The following is a 14,402-nucleotide window of genomic DNA, read 5'->3' as shown; positions in this document are numbered from 1 at the left end:
TGGCCCTCTCTGCATGGTCACCCCAAAACCTTTTGCCTTCACCAGTTCTGATTTCGAAAGCCTTTTGTGTTGGCTTTAGGACTCTGCGCAATTTACCACTGCTAACAAGTGTTAAAAGGCTTGTGCTCCTCCTCTAAACATGACAACATTGGCCTACATCCAATTGCCTATTTAATTTTCGTGTAAGTCCCTAGTACAGAGGGACTAACTACATGTACCCAGTGTCTGTAAATTAAACGCCACTAGGTGGACTGCATCACTTATTGTGACACCCACTTCAGCAGCCCTTTAAATCATGCATCAGACCTGCCACTGGAGCCTGTTTGTGCAGTTTTAAACTGCTATTTCGAACTGGCAAAAAAAAAAAAACCTTTGTCAGGCCTAAACCTTCCTTTTTAGGTCGCTGCCTGCCAGACAGCACATCTGTCTGGTTTGCTAAAGAAATCTTGGGGACATTCAGAACGTTGACCTACGAATAAATACCAGCTGTTGCTTCCAATTGGGTTCATGGTTTGTAGCTCCCATTTTCTGTCTTTCTATCTACTGGTTTTATTTGGTTTAGGCTGTCCAGCTCAAGTTCGTTCCTCCCGTTGCCCAAACCTTGTTTACTGTATTCTTATACAAACTCGCTTTCTGTAAACAAGCCTTTAAATCTTGTTCTCATCTTGTCACGTGTGCTGTGCATTGAAAGACAGAGGTTAAATGTCAATCTGTGTCTTCCCGGGAGCTTAGTGTCTAAGTTTCTTTCTCGGACTTCGAAGTGAGATGATTTATATGGCTATATGGCAATCATGCTGGCTACTGGGGGACTGCTTGAGGAAGGCTGTACAATGTCATTTATTTTTCTAGCTCACATCAAAATATGAATGTCTGTAAATGAACTGTGCGGATGATCAAATTAATACATTGGGTTATCTATTTCCACACATTATCGTTTGTGCGCGGTCTACTGCAAAACTGAGTGCAAATGTAATGGTAATATCAATTGAAGATGTGTTGTTTTGTAATGGCAGTCCACTACCATACCATGCATACTCCACGTTACCCCACTGCATTCTACTCTGCACCATGCCCCTGCACCCTACACCACTCCACACTGCGCCACTCCACTATTCTCTACACCATTCCACGACAATGCACTCTACCCCACAGTATTCTACTATGCACCACTGCACTCTACACCACTCCGCACCACTTCACTCTATGCCACCCTACTCTGCAATACTGCACTCTAAGCCAATGCACTCTACTCTGTATCAAGCCACTGTACGCCAGTGCACTCTATGCCAATTGCCTCTAATCTACTCCGCACCCTACTCTGAAACCGTCTACGCCACTGGACTCAGCGCCACTCCACTCCACTCTACTCTACTCTACTCTACTCTACTCTACTCTACTCTACTCTACTCTACTCTACTCTACTCTACTCTACTCTACTCTACTCTACTCTACTCTACTCTGCACCGCTCTGCACCACTCTAGGTCACTGCACTCTACGCTAATGCGCTCAACACCACTTTACTCAAAACAAATGCTCTCTACGGCACTTCACTCTGCGCAAATGCACTCCACGCCACTTTACTATACACCAGTAAACTCTAAAACAGTATACTCTGCAACACTGCGCTCTCTGCCACTCTACTTACGCTACTTCACTCTACTCAAACAATCTACTCTATGCCACTGCAGGTCTACACCACTCTATTCCACTTGGTGCCACTCCTCACCATGTCACTGTACTCCACGCCAATGCACTCTACACCACTTTACTCAAAACCAATACACAACGCAACTGCACTCTATTCCAATCTACTCTGTACCACTGAACTGTACGCCACTGCACTCTGTCACATTACTATGCACAATTGTATTGCACTCTACACCTATGCACTCTATGCCACTCTACTCTACGACTCACTACTCTGCAGCACTGCATCGCTTAACTCTACATCACTTTACTCTGCACCACTGTACACCAGTACACTCTGTGCCACTCCAGGTCAATGCACTCTAAGCTACTCTAATCTACTGTGCACCACTGCACTCTACACCACTTCAAGCTACGCGCCGCTTTACTTTGCACAACTCTAGGCCAGTGCACTCCATCTCACTCTACTATGCACCAGTGCACTCTTCGTCACTGCGCTCTACACCACTCCACTCTGCTACACTGCACTCTACGCCAATGTACTCTATGCCATTAATCTACACCAATCTACCCTGCACTGCTCCACTCAATGCCACTTCACTGTACTCTTAAAAAATCTACTGTATGCCGTGTGCTTTATGCAACTCTACTCCACTCTGCACTACTCCACCCCACTGCATCAATGTTGTGCCGCTCTACTTCTTGCCACTCTATGCCACTACTTATGCCACTGTACTCAACCCTGCACCACTCCATTTCACTCTACTCTGAAACATAATCAAATCTGCGCCACTGCACTCTATGCCACTCTGTTCTACTCTGCATCACTGTCCTCTACGTCACTGCTCCACTCTATGCCAATGCACGCATCACACCACTTCACACTCCTTCACTCTACGTCACCCTACTCTGCAACACTCCTCTCTCTGTCACTGAACTCTCCGCCTCTCTAATCTCCATTGCTACACTCTACACCAGTGCACTCTATGCCACTCCACTCTACTCTGACCAAATGTAATCTATGCCACTGCAGTCTACGCCACTCTTTTCCACTCTACACTACTTTACTCAAACCCAACACACTCAACAGAACTGCACTCTGTCATCTACTCAGCACCACTGCACTATACGCCACTATTCTCTACTCTATGCCACTTCACTTTATACCATTGCACCTATGTCACTTTACTCTGCACCACTGTACGCCACTGCACTATACACCAATGCAGTCTACGCCACTCTACACCACTACACTCTATGACCCTCTACACTGCAGCACCTACACTGCAGCACTGCACACTCTACCACTGAACTCTATTCTACTCTACTCTGCATCATTCTACTCTATGCCATTGCACTCTATTCTGCACCACTCTACTGCACTGCACCCCACTATAATCTACTATGCACCACTGCATTCTGGCACTGCACTCTAAGCCACTTCAGTTTATGCAATTTTACTCTGCACCACTCTACGGCAGTGCACTCTAACCCACTCTACTATGCACCATTACACTCTACATCACTCCGGTCTGCACCACTTCACTCAACACCACTATACTCTGCAACACTGCAATCTATTCCAATGCACTCCATGCCACTACTCTATACCACTCTACTTTAAACCACTTCACTCTACTCTGAAACAATCTACTCTATGCCACTACACTTTACACCTGCTTCACTCTGCACCACTGAAGTCAACGCCACTGCAATCAACTCTGCACTACTCTACTCCTCGCCACTCTACCCAATGCCACTGCACTCTACACCTCTACTCTATGGCACTATACCCTGCACCACTATACTCTACCCTGCACCACTTCACTCTGCTCTGAAACAGTCTACTTTGCACCACTGCACTCTACTCTACACCACTACAATATATACTTTGCCACTCTATGCTATGCCATACCACTCTACTCAAAACAACAGCACTCTACGCCAATTCATTCTACACAACTTTACGCAAAACCACTGTGTGGTAAGTGAAGATGCAGGGTAGCCAGTAGTATAGGTGAAACAGGATAAGGTTTATTTTCAAGTTAGCAGACTCACGTTACAGGTAGAAGATGGTAGTAGGGAAGCAGGAAGGACCCACCAGGAGCAGCATCCCTGCTGTTCAACCCTCACATTCCAACTGACACTCACTCAAACCATGCACACATCAGCATTCTAGTAATCAAATAATAGCCGAGCAGCAGGGGATATGTAACGAAGGAAAGAATGCATGGTGTAGACATGAAGATACCACTCTGAACAGTATGCCACTTTAGCTATGACAACTGCTTTGCACCACTGCACTTAACTTCACATACTCTACAATATTCTACTCTATGCTGCTGCACTCTAAGCCACTGCACTCTACGTCACTCTATTCTACTCTGCCCCACTGTACTCTATGCCAATGCACTCTACACCACCTTACTATGCATCACTAGACTATGCCGCTGCACTCTTCCCTGGACCACTTCACTCTATGTCACTCTACTCTGCAACACTGCTCTCTACACCACTGCACTGTACGCTACTCTAAATCACCCCAGTCTACACCACTGCACTCTATGCTACTTCAATCTAATCTGAAACAATCTACTATGTGCCAATGCACTCTACACTACTTTACTCAAAACCAATACACTCAACAGCACTCTATGCCACCTACTCTGCACCACAGCACACCACTATATTCTTCGCTACTACACTCTACACCAATCTACTCTACACCACTGCACTATATGCCACTTTACTCTGCACAATTAAGCCACTGCAATCTACACCAGTGCACTCTACAGCATTTTAATCTACTGTGCACCAATGCACTCTGACACTGTACTCTACACCACTTCAGCTTATGCCTCTCTACTCCTAACCACTCTACTCTTTGCCAGTACACTCTAACCCAATCTACTATGCACCACTACACTATACACTATACCTGTCTATGGCACTCCACATCACTCCACTCCACAACTACTGTATACCACTCCAATCTACACCACTTCACTCTACTCTGAAATAATTTACTCTACACCACTACATTCTATGCTACTGTACTTTACGCCTATGTGCTCCACTCTGCGCTACTCCACTGCAATGAATGCTGCGCCACTCTACTCCTCGCAACTCTACACCACTGCGCTCTACACTACTTTATGCCACTGCACTCTACCCTGCACCACTGTACTCTACCCAGCACCATTTCACTCTACTCTGAAACAATCTACCCTGTGCTCTATACCACTGCACTCCATGCCACTCTAATCAACACCACTGCACTCTACGCTACGCCAATGTATTCTAAACCACAGCACTCTATGCCAATTCATTCTACACCACTTTACTCAAAACCAGTGCCCCCTACGCCACTTTACCTATGGCAACTACTTTGCACCACTGTACTTTAGGTCACTGTGCTCTACAACATTCTACTCTATGCCGCTACACTTCTTGCCATTGCATGCTAAGTCACTCTACACCATTTCACTATTTCACTGCACCCTATACCACCCTATATTACTCTGCACCAGTGTACTCTGTCACTGCTTTCTGCATCACTCTAATCTGCACCACTTGACGACTCTGCACTCTATGCCACTGCACTCTAGTGTGCACCACTGAACTCCACACCACTCCACTGCACTATATGCCACTACACTTGTCACTGCTGCACTCTACCCTGCACTACCCAACTCTGCACCACCCAACTCTACTCCACTCTGCACCACTACCCTCTACACCATTGCACTCTGTACCACTGCAATCTACTCTGTAGCACTCTACTCTATTCCACTGCACTCTGCGCCAGTGCACTATAGACCACTTTACTCAAAACCAGTGCACTCTAAGACACTGCATTTTACACCATTCTACTCAGCAGCACTGTACTTTATGCCACTTCATTCTCGTCCACTCTACTCTACGGCACTCTACAATACTCCACTATGATGCTCTACTCCATTAAACACTGCTCCACTGACACTACTCCACGCCATCAACTCCACTCTACAGTACTCAACTCCACTCTATGCCATTCTATGACAATACTCCCCCTACGACGTTCTACGCACCGCCCGCTATGGCACTCAATGCCACTTTACTCCACAACTACTACACTCTATGCCAATATACTCTGCTTTACACCACTCTACTCAACACTCTACTCCACTCTATGCAGCACCCTCTATGCAACTCCACTCTGCTGTACACTACTGCAGGGTCAAGACTGTTTTGCATATGGCTTGGTCCAAACTGGGATGTGTGATGAGCAAAATTGATGGATTAAATCCAGATCTGTGACTGCGGGTGAATGTTTGATATAATGTTCAGCATTTCATCCATCATCTGTTCGTTTGCTTTTGTCACCTGAAGTAGGAAGGGCATGCCCAGACGTGGGTCCCGTGCTCACTGTGCCACAGGATTATAGCTAGCCTGGCTGATAACCGGTCCCAGGATGCTTGTTTCAGGCCCAGTGTAGACCTGGCCTGGCAGTTCAAGCTTGACTATTCCCATGGGGAGCAGGGTCAAAACAGATTTGCATATGTCTGGGTCAAAACTGGAGTGGCGTGGTGAGCAAAAAAAATGGATTATAACCAGATCTAGGACTGGGGGAGAATGTTTTTTTGTTCAGCATTCCATCCATCATCTGTTCTTTTTGATACACCACTCCACACACTCTACTCAAGTCCAACACAGTGCTCCACTCTATGCCAATCAACTCTAGGCCCGTCAGTCTACGACATTACTTCCTCCACAGTACTGTACTCTACTCTACTCCCGGACTCGCCACTCCTGTCCACGCTACTCAAATATACTATACGCCTCTCTACAACATCACTCCATAACACTCCACTCTACTTTATTTTACGACACTCCAGGTCACTCTCTTTAAACCCCACTAATTTTAGCCATGCTGAACAGCAGCCACTCTGGTGTACAACATTGCTAAAACATATTGGCAGAGCCAATAGCTCTCGCATAGGCTGACCTATTTGGTATGCCAATGCTTGTTAATACATTTAAGTCACCCCTAGGATAGGTACTAAACAGGCCACAGAGCAGAGTGCACTGAATTTAAAAAGAAGGACGTGTACTTTTAAGTTTTTTATGTCCTGATATTGAAAAACTCTTACATTTATTTTTCACTACTGCAAGGCCTACTTCCCTCATAGGATAACATTGGGTTACCTTATTACATTTAGTAAGTGATTACTTTTGTTTAGGAAACTTTAGTTTATGAGCAGGTAGGAACATCATGTTTGGTGTCGGAGGAATTAGAATTTAAAACATTCTTCATTCTTTAATGGTAAAGTAAGATTTTAAGTCACAATTCTGAAAATGCCATTTTTAGAAAGTTAACATTTTCTTGTCCTAACCAATTGTTGCTTGAGAACTGTGTCTTGAGTCACATGACTAGGTATAGTTGGTAGTTAGTCTTTGTGTATTCCTCTCAGACAGTATCACAATAGAGGGCCTGGGTGTTGGCAGGATAGGCCATCCTGACTTGATGAGAGGGGTCGAGGTGTCACACCTGCACTTCAAAGTCACTGCCTCTGCTCATACACAAAGAACTTTACATTAGCCTATGGTGACTGCAGACAGACCGGGACCAGGGCAGGGAGGTAGGAAATTCCAGAAACTTCTTTGGGAAGAAACTACAGCAGTTTCTAGGACTTCAAAGTTGCCATCCCAGTATAAAAATGGGCCCCTCAGATTCGCTCTTCAGAGCACTTGTCGACCTGGGAAAGACTCAGCAGGACTGCTCTGCTACAGGACGGATTGCCCTGTTGCCTGAGGAAGGAAGTCTAGTCCTGCTTGTTGAACCCAGAACCACCAGAGTGACTCAAAGGGCCAGCTGTCTGGCCTCCTGTTCTGAGCTACATGGACATAACATGCTCTAGAGACCTGTCCTGCATCTGCCCAGACTCAACTCGCCCTGCCTGTGCCCTGCTGCTCGCCTCTGCTGAAGTGAGACCTTATCCCTAAGAGCAGCCCCCAGTCCTACACCCTTGGCTGGCATTAGAGTGTACTCCTCCTGGCCTAACTGGGGGATTCCTGAGTACCGGCGCCTTGTGTCGCAACTCTACATAGCGCGACGCAGAGCCTTGATTCCAGCCTTCGCAGCTTCTCAACGGAACCGAAGCAGCACGACATAACTCAACCTATCTCTGCCCTCGCAGCTCCTCATCAGGACTGATGCAGCACAACGCAGTTAGACACAATACCTCACATCACAGCTCTCGAAGCTCCTCCTCGGAACAGACGCAGCATGATTCAACTCAACGCCGGACCTTGCATTGTAACCTATGTAGCTCCACATCAAAACAAATGCAGCGAGATATTACGCTCCGCATCAAGGACAAAAAGTACAATTCTCAGTGAGACTAACTAACATGGCCCCTGTATCCTAACTGCATTATGTCATAGTCAATCTAAACTTGTGATTTTGTACTGGTCCAGCGCAACCAGATAACCACAGTTGGCGTTTGCACTTCTTGATGCTACTTTGACCTAAGACATTGGAATTACATATCTCCATTTCTACTGATAGGATTTTTGTTGTTTTGGAATCAAATAATTAATTATATTTTACCCTATTTTTGATGTGGGATTTTTCTAGTGTTGTGTTTTCACTTTATTGATGTGTGTGTGCTGCATAAATACTTTACACATTTCCTCTAAGTTAAGCCTGACTGCTTTTGTGCCAGCTACCACAGGGTTAAGCACACTTTAAATTACTAACTGGTTGTGGTTCACCCTGACAAGGATTGTGGCTGATGCTGGGGAAGGACTCATACCCCCCCTCAACCAAAAACCCAATTTCTCACAGGTGCTTTCAGGAAAGAATGCACGTCTTTAGAAGCAGTGCATGTAAGAGCAGAGATTAGGAGGTAGGAGCAAGTTGGAAGGCGGCACCAGGAGACGCTGGAACCACTGCACCTTCTGCAGTGCACACCGCCCACTTCTTGCGGCTCACACAGCATTTCTAAAGATGTTGCAGCAACAGGGTGGGTAAGGGTGTTTGAGAAGGCTGCCAGCGATAGCAAATGGACTTCAATGGACTGCAAGGGGAATCCTCTTCTCTAAGATGGAAGCCCTGTCATCACATTACTACAGCAACCATCTTACATCTCTCTCAATGGTTTGCTAGCAAACATTAAAAAGAATTACACGAATTGAGTGTTTTTTTTAAAGAATTCTATTCTTTTTTTGTTTTGTATCGTAGTTAATATAAAAAGCACCTGCTCGATATGTGGTCCAGCCATGGAGCGACAACAAATTGGTTGGATTGCACTGTGTAGGAATCCCCACCTCTAAAGCGGAAGTGAAAATGTGCCTTCAAGTTAATGGAGAAGTCATTTGCATGAGGGTGTTCCCCTCTCAATGAAGTGGGGTTTACTGGTAAGGTTTAGAAAAAAGCATACTACCGTCAGACACACAGTACAATAAAGAACTGGTTTCATTATAGAATCTCTATATGAGATAAAAGAGGTGAATGTATTTTTTAAAATCTTTGAATATAATTTTCAGAATGTATGTGGTGCTGCTTCTAAGGAGGCAGAATAATAAAATAACCACGACCACCATGGATACTCCCGTGGGCTAAGCCAAGATATGACAGTTGTCTTTAAACCCAATTCTCCAATTGGGAACTGGGAAAGCAATCCCATAAGTGTAGGTATTTTATAAATAAACATGATTCTTCATTAATTAACATGTTTAGGTTGTGCCAATGGCCAAGAGGGCAAATGCGAGAAAGTCAACAGCTTGATGGATAATGACTTCGCAGCTGAATAAATGAGTCAACGTCTGGATAATTAGTACATAGATGATTAACAGATGAGTGAATGTTGGGACAAATGGATGAGTGCGTGAGTTAATGGTTTGATAAGTAATGAGTGTGTGTGCTGTGCAGCAGATACAGAGCTAGTCAACAGTACACATAATGTTACATTATGTCAAGAATTCTTATACCAGTGCAATTATAATAAGAAGTCTGGACACCATGGAGGTAAGAATGCCCCTATGCATAAAGAACTTCCATTGGAATACTACTGAAAGTATTACACTAGAGGTGGTAAGAATACCCCCAACATGTCAATTATTAACAGCATTATACCACAATAATGCATACTCAGATTTGCCCGATCACTTGTTGAGATTCGTGTTCTGATGTCTTCAGTGCTCAGCAAGATTTGTCCCATTTAGAGTTGCAAAATTTCTCAGTAATCTTAGTGAGTGTTCTGATTTTCCCGTCAACTACTCCGTGCAGCCCCCTACATGGTAAACAGGTGAGCACCACTGCCCTGAGTGCTAATGAAACTGGAATCCTGGCTTTTATTTTGGCCCCAGCATCACGCTAAAAGAGAATGTATGCAGAGGCGGAGGCAGTGCCCTAGTATTGGGAGGTCAAGAAACTATTCTGTGACCTGGAGGGTTCGCAAAGTGAGCTCTCCTAGTGGGAACTAGACTACTGTCCATGCTCCGAGTGCATTAAACAACGCAGTGGTGGCAGTGTACAGTTTTTTGTGAATGTTTAGTTTGACCGGACCTTTCTCTGTGTCAAGGGGAGGCAAGCCTACTGGTTCCTTGCATGTAAAATTTCGCTCTTATATGAAACCCAGAACCTTTCTTGGACCTTAAATGTGAAGTCGAGTGTGTGTTTAGTTCGTGTGTATCCCATGTATGGTAGTAGGGTATCATACAAGTCTGAGTACTGGGGCCAGCGGGTCCATTCTGGATGCCCATAGTTTAGCATGCCCAAATAAAAGAGGACGTTTTCTCAAGACAGTGGAAGTGTATTGCCTGCATTATTGTGGCTAGAGGTTGGAGACCCAGATATTGACGTGCGAGAGGATGGAGAGGCGCTTCCCTCAGAAAATCAACAGGAACTTAGTTAGCAAAAAACAGCCGATTAGTTTTCCCTGAGCTCTGCCATTTGGTCGATAACGTTTCAAGGCAGTGCCTGCCCGTCTGTCTGTCCTGGATTATTGCTTCAGGAAAGACGACAACAGACCGCTGCAGCAAACTCGCACTTCATTGTGCCCATGCTTGAAGCCAACCCAATAGCTACCTGCTGCGAGATCCATTGCTTTGAACAAAGGCTGTGTATGAGGAACAGTTAGAAAATATTATTCAAAATAGAACTACCCTAAAGTGGTTCTGAAACTTTAAGACCTTGAATCCACACCTCCTGTCTAGAAAACATGTATTAAAATGGGAACCAAACCACCTCACTTTGGATCAATTCCAAGTTCTTCATCACCTAGGGAAAAAGTACTCTTTAAAGTATAGAAGAAGCTAGGGCTAGAGTCTACATAACCCCCAGAATCCAAAAGGTGAGGGGACATTATCTGAGGTCTACACAACTTGCTGGAGAAAATTAAGGCCTGCCTAGCACCTACAAGCCTGCCAGCTCAGAGAGGAAATGAGTGTCTGGCCCTGCAGAAAAAGATACTATACAGGGGGGAAAGCTGGCTGTGTTCCCAGAATGAGGAGCACACAGAGGTCGCCGGCTGCCCTTGGGCGCAAAACGAGAACCAACCTGTGTCATGATGAGTCTCTCATTTCGGCCCCCATAGTAACCATATACAAACATCAAGCCAAAGAGTCATTCTGTCCTTTCGGTCACCTTTGCAGCGGCTTAAAGCCATAGTGCTACTGCTGCCCAACTTACAGCAAAACTTGGGGAGGAACTACCATCCCCCCTCTCGCAGGCCCGAAGCACGAGCTGATCTCAGCCTGGAGACCGCAAATGCCCAAAGAAGCACAACCTCCACTAATCCAGTCTCAGTGACTAGAACTTCTAAAAAAGCACCTGTCAAATGTTGGCCTGGAAAGGTTCCCGTCAAGCATTTCTGCTGTGCTGCTACCTCACCCCGGCTCTCATCCCAAGTGATAGTGCTGCTGCGGTCCCATTTCGGACCGTGCCGACAGCATGAGCAGGTACCGGGTGCTCACGACAAAAGCAAGAGCACAGACCATGCCCTGAAACAGAACAGTGACCACTGCCTAAGCATTCCCTTTAATGTGGTTATGAACTCTAGAACTCAACATCCCCAGGTGAGTGGAGAGCTAATGAACTGCCACTGGGCCTGACCTGTGCGTATGACCAGAATTGCACATCATAACCAAAACATGGCTAACTGAAACAGAGCAATCTATCGTGGAATAGGTACCCCCCCCCCCCCCCCCCCCCCCCCAGAGTCTTTATCACAAGTGTGGCTCAGAAAAAGGGACACAGTGGCGAGGTTGCTCTAATACAGAACAATCATTTTCTATATAAACAAACCATCTTTGAATGTTTTGCCTCTTTTGTAAACAATGAGTTTGACTGCAAGAAAAAATTGCAAATTTTTCGGTCTTGCTAGGATAACATTCAGCTTGTGCATTGCATGTGGCTTTCTAGTTGGATGTTTCCACTTACAGTGGTGGTGACGTTTTGCTGTTTTTTTATTGCATCGAGCCTCAAATGAATAAGCTAAGGAATTACATGGCTATGTTTGGCTGTGATTGGTGGGAATAAGTTCATGACTACCCTTTTATTTCTACTGATAGACTACTTGCAAGTTTAGTAAAGAAGTAAGTGCAATATTAGACTGTACATTTATTCTAATTGACACCCTGACTAGTGTTAGGGCAGACGTCCCATTAATAGGTGTACATTCAATAGGTTCTAAACATAAGAGGTGTTGGGCAAAGTATCTATCATGCATTACAGGTTTGTGGGTATCTGTTTATTACGCTCACAGCCCTCAAGTTACACCATAAATGCCAGATTTGATCTTCAGGCAGCTAGTGAAAACCTGTGGTACTCAGATTTGCAGGGAAAAGAGGCGGAGCCTTTCCCTGGCCTTACAAAGGAACAATCCCCTTCTGATAAGACTAGCAAGAAGGGAGTATGCCAGGGCAGTTGACCTAGCTAAACTCAACTGGGAAGAAGACCACTGGCTCGAACTTAAAGCCGCTTCTCTATTAAAAGATCCTGCAGTATTCTGGGAAATACTTAATAAAGGCAGCCGAAAGGGGACTGATCGGATTCCTAACCATATCGCGGAACATGAACGGCATGCCAATTTTCTTGCCCTGTACTGCGATGCTGAAACAGCTATGGAAGTGTCTAATGGATCTACCCCAGTATCGGTCGGGGTTCCTAGCCCAGAATACGAATAGAGGGGGCTAATCTAGATGAACCTTTTGAGCTCAGCGAGGTTTCTTCTGCCATAGCTGGGCTAGCAGCTGGAAAGGCAGCTGGCACTGACGGCCTACCTGGTGATCTACTCCTACATGAAGTCCAAGTGTGGGCAGAATTCATCCTCCTTATAATGAACCTGATAGCCAGAGGCCACCCTGTCCCGGACTCTTGGAAAGGGGCAGAGGTGGTCACGATATATAAAAAGGGCAACAGGGAGGATCCTGCCAACTACAGGCCAATCAGTTTGATCGATGTAATACAAAAAGTGGTTGGCAGGGTCCTCCTAACGAGAGTAAGGTCATGGATTGATGATGCTAACGTCCTCTAGCATTTTCAGGCGGGATTCAGGAAGAAAGTTGGGACGATTGACCAAGTGTTCAGATTCTGCACTCTACACTGGAAAGTGGTATCGGGAAGGGTAGCCTATATCTGGCTTTCGTCGATCTCAAGACCGCATTCGATCTGGTCCTCCGGGCCAAGTTATGGCAAGTCCTGTATGACCTAGGGATTCCCCTCATGATTCTTGACTTTGTCAAACGTCTACATGAGGAGAATTATTCCAAAATTAGGTGGGGTAATCAAGGTCAGTTAACAGGTAGGGTGGCAGTGAATAGGGGGGTACGCCAGGGTTGTGTTTTGGCTCCAACCTTGTTCTCTCTCTTTGTAAATGGGGTGGTGGACCATTTGAGAGAGGTTCTATCTGATGCCCCAACCCTGGCAGGGGAGAAAACCACCACCCTTCCTATTCGCAGATGATACGCTTCTGGTCTCAAAAACTACTGTAGGCCTACAAAAACTGTTAGATAGGTTTAGCCTCTTCTGTAACCTACGGGGCCTATCAATCAATACTGACAAAACGAAATTGATGACACTCTCCTCTTCCAAACGTTTGAAGATTAGTATCAACCTGAACGGCACCCCTTTGGAAACCGTAGAGTCGTTTGACTACTTGGGGATTAGGTTGAACAATCAAATCAAATGGAACACTCACTTAGCTAAAATGCTCCTTAACCATAGAAGGGTAGCGGGAGCCATATTAAGGGAACAGCGCCTCTCAGTTAGCAGACCAGTAGGCCCGGCCCTCGTGGTCTACGAGGGCAAGGCACTCCCCTCGGGTCTCTACGGGTCAGAGCTATGGAGATTCTAAGAAATCTGAAAATAACTTCCTCATCAGGGGCTAGGTATCTCTGCCTCTCTCCACCCCTCTGACTCTGCTCCGTAGTGACCTGGGAAGACAGTCCTTTACAAACATCGCTAGACTACGTCTCTTATTGTTCTGGGTGCGCCTAAGAAGGACCCCTGAACTGGCAAATTATGCTGCCGCACTGAGCGAGATTATCAATCTAGATATAGGAAACAAGATTAAGTGGATTTGTAATCTAAGAAAGTTGGTAAAAGAAATAGGGTTTGAAGAAGCTTGGGTAACCCAGAACACGCCGGCAAAGCAAATTGTAAAGAAGGCTTATTGGGAATGGGTGATAGAGATGGAGGCACGAAAACCTAACCGAGGGACTCTTACTGCACAGTTTCTAGAACATAAACCAGCTGCTAAATTTGAGC

General features: G+C 45.5%; 1 protein-coding gene across 1 annotated transcript in view; it reads right to left on the bottom strand.

Annotated features, from left to right (window-relative positions):
• The window catches only part of SPTLC3 (serine palmitoyltransferase long chain base subunit 3), a 748,918-nt gene that overhangs the window by 377,262 nt on the left and 357,254 nt on the right, over window positions 1–14,402 (bottom strand). The gene's annotated exons all lie outside the window — the stretch shown is intronic.

The sequence above is a fragment of the Lissotriton vulgaris genome, chromosome 6, assembly GCF_964263255.1.
Source record: "Lissotriton vulgaris chromosome 6, aLisVul1.2, whole genome shotgun sequence".
NCBI classification, from domain to species: Eukaryota; Metazoa; Chordata; class Amphibia; order Caudata; family Salamandridae; genus Lissotriton; species Lissotriton vulgaris.
This window is presented reverse-complemented; position numbering and strand designations above follow the sequence as displayed.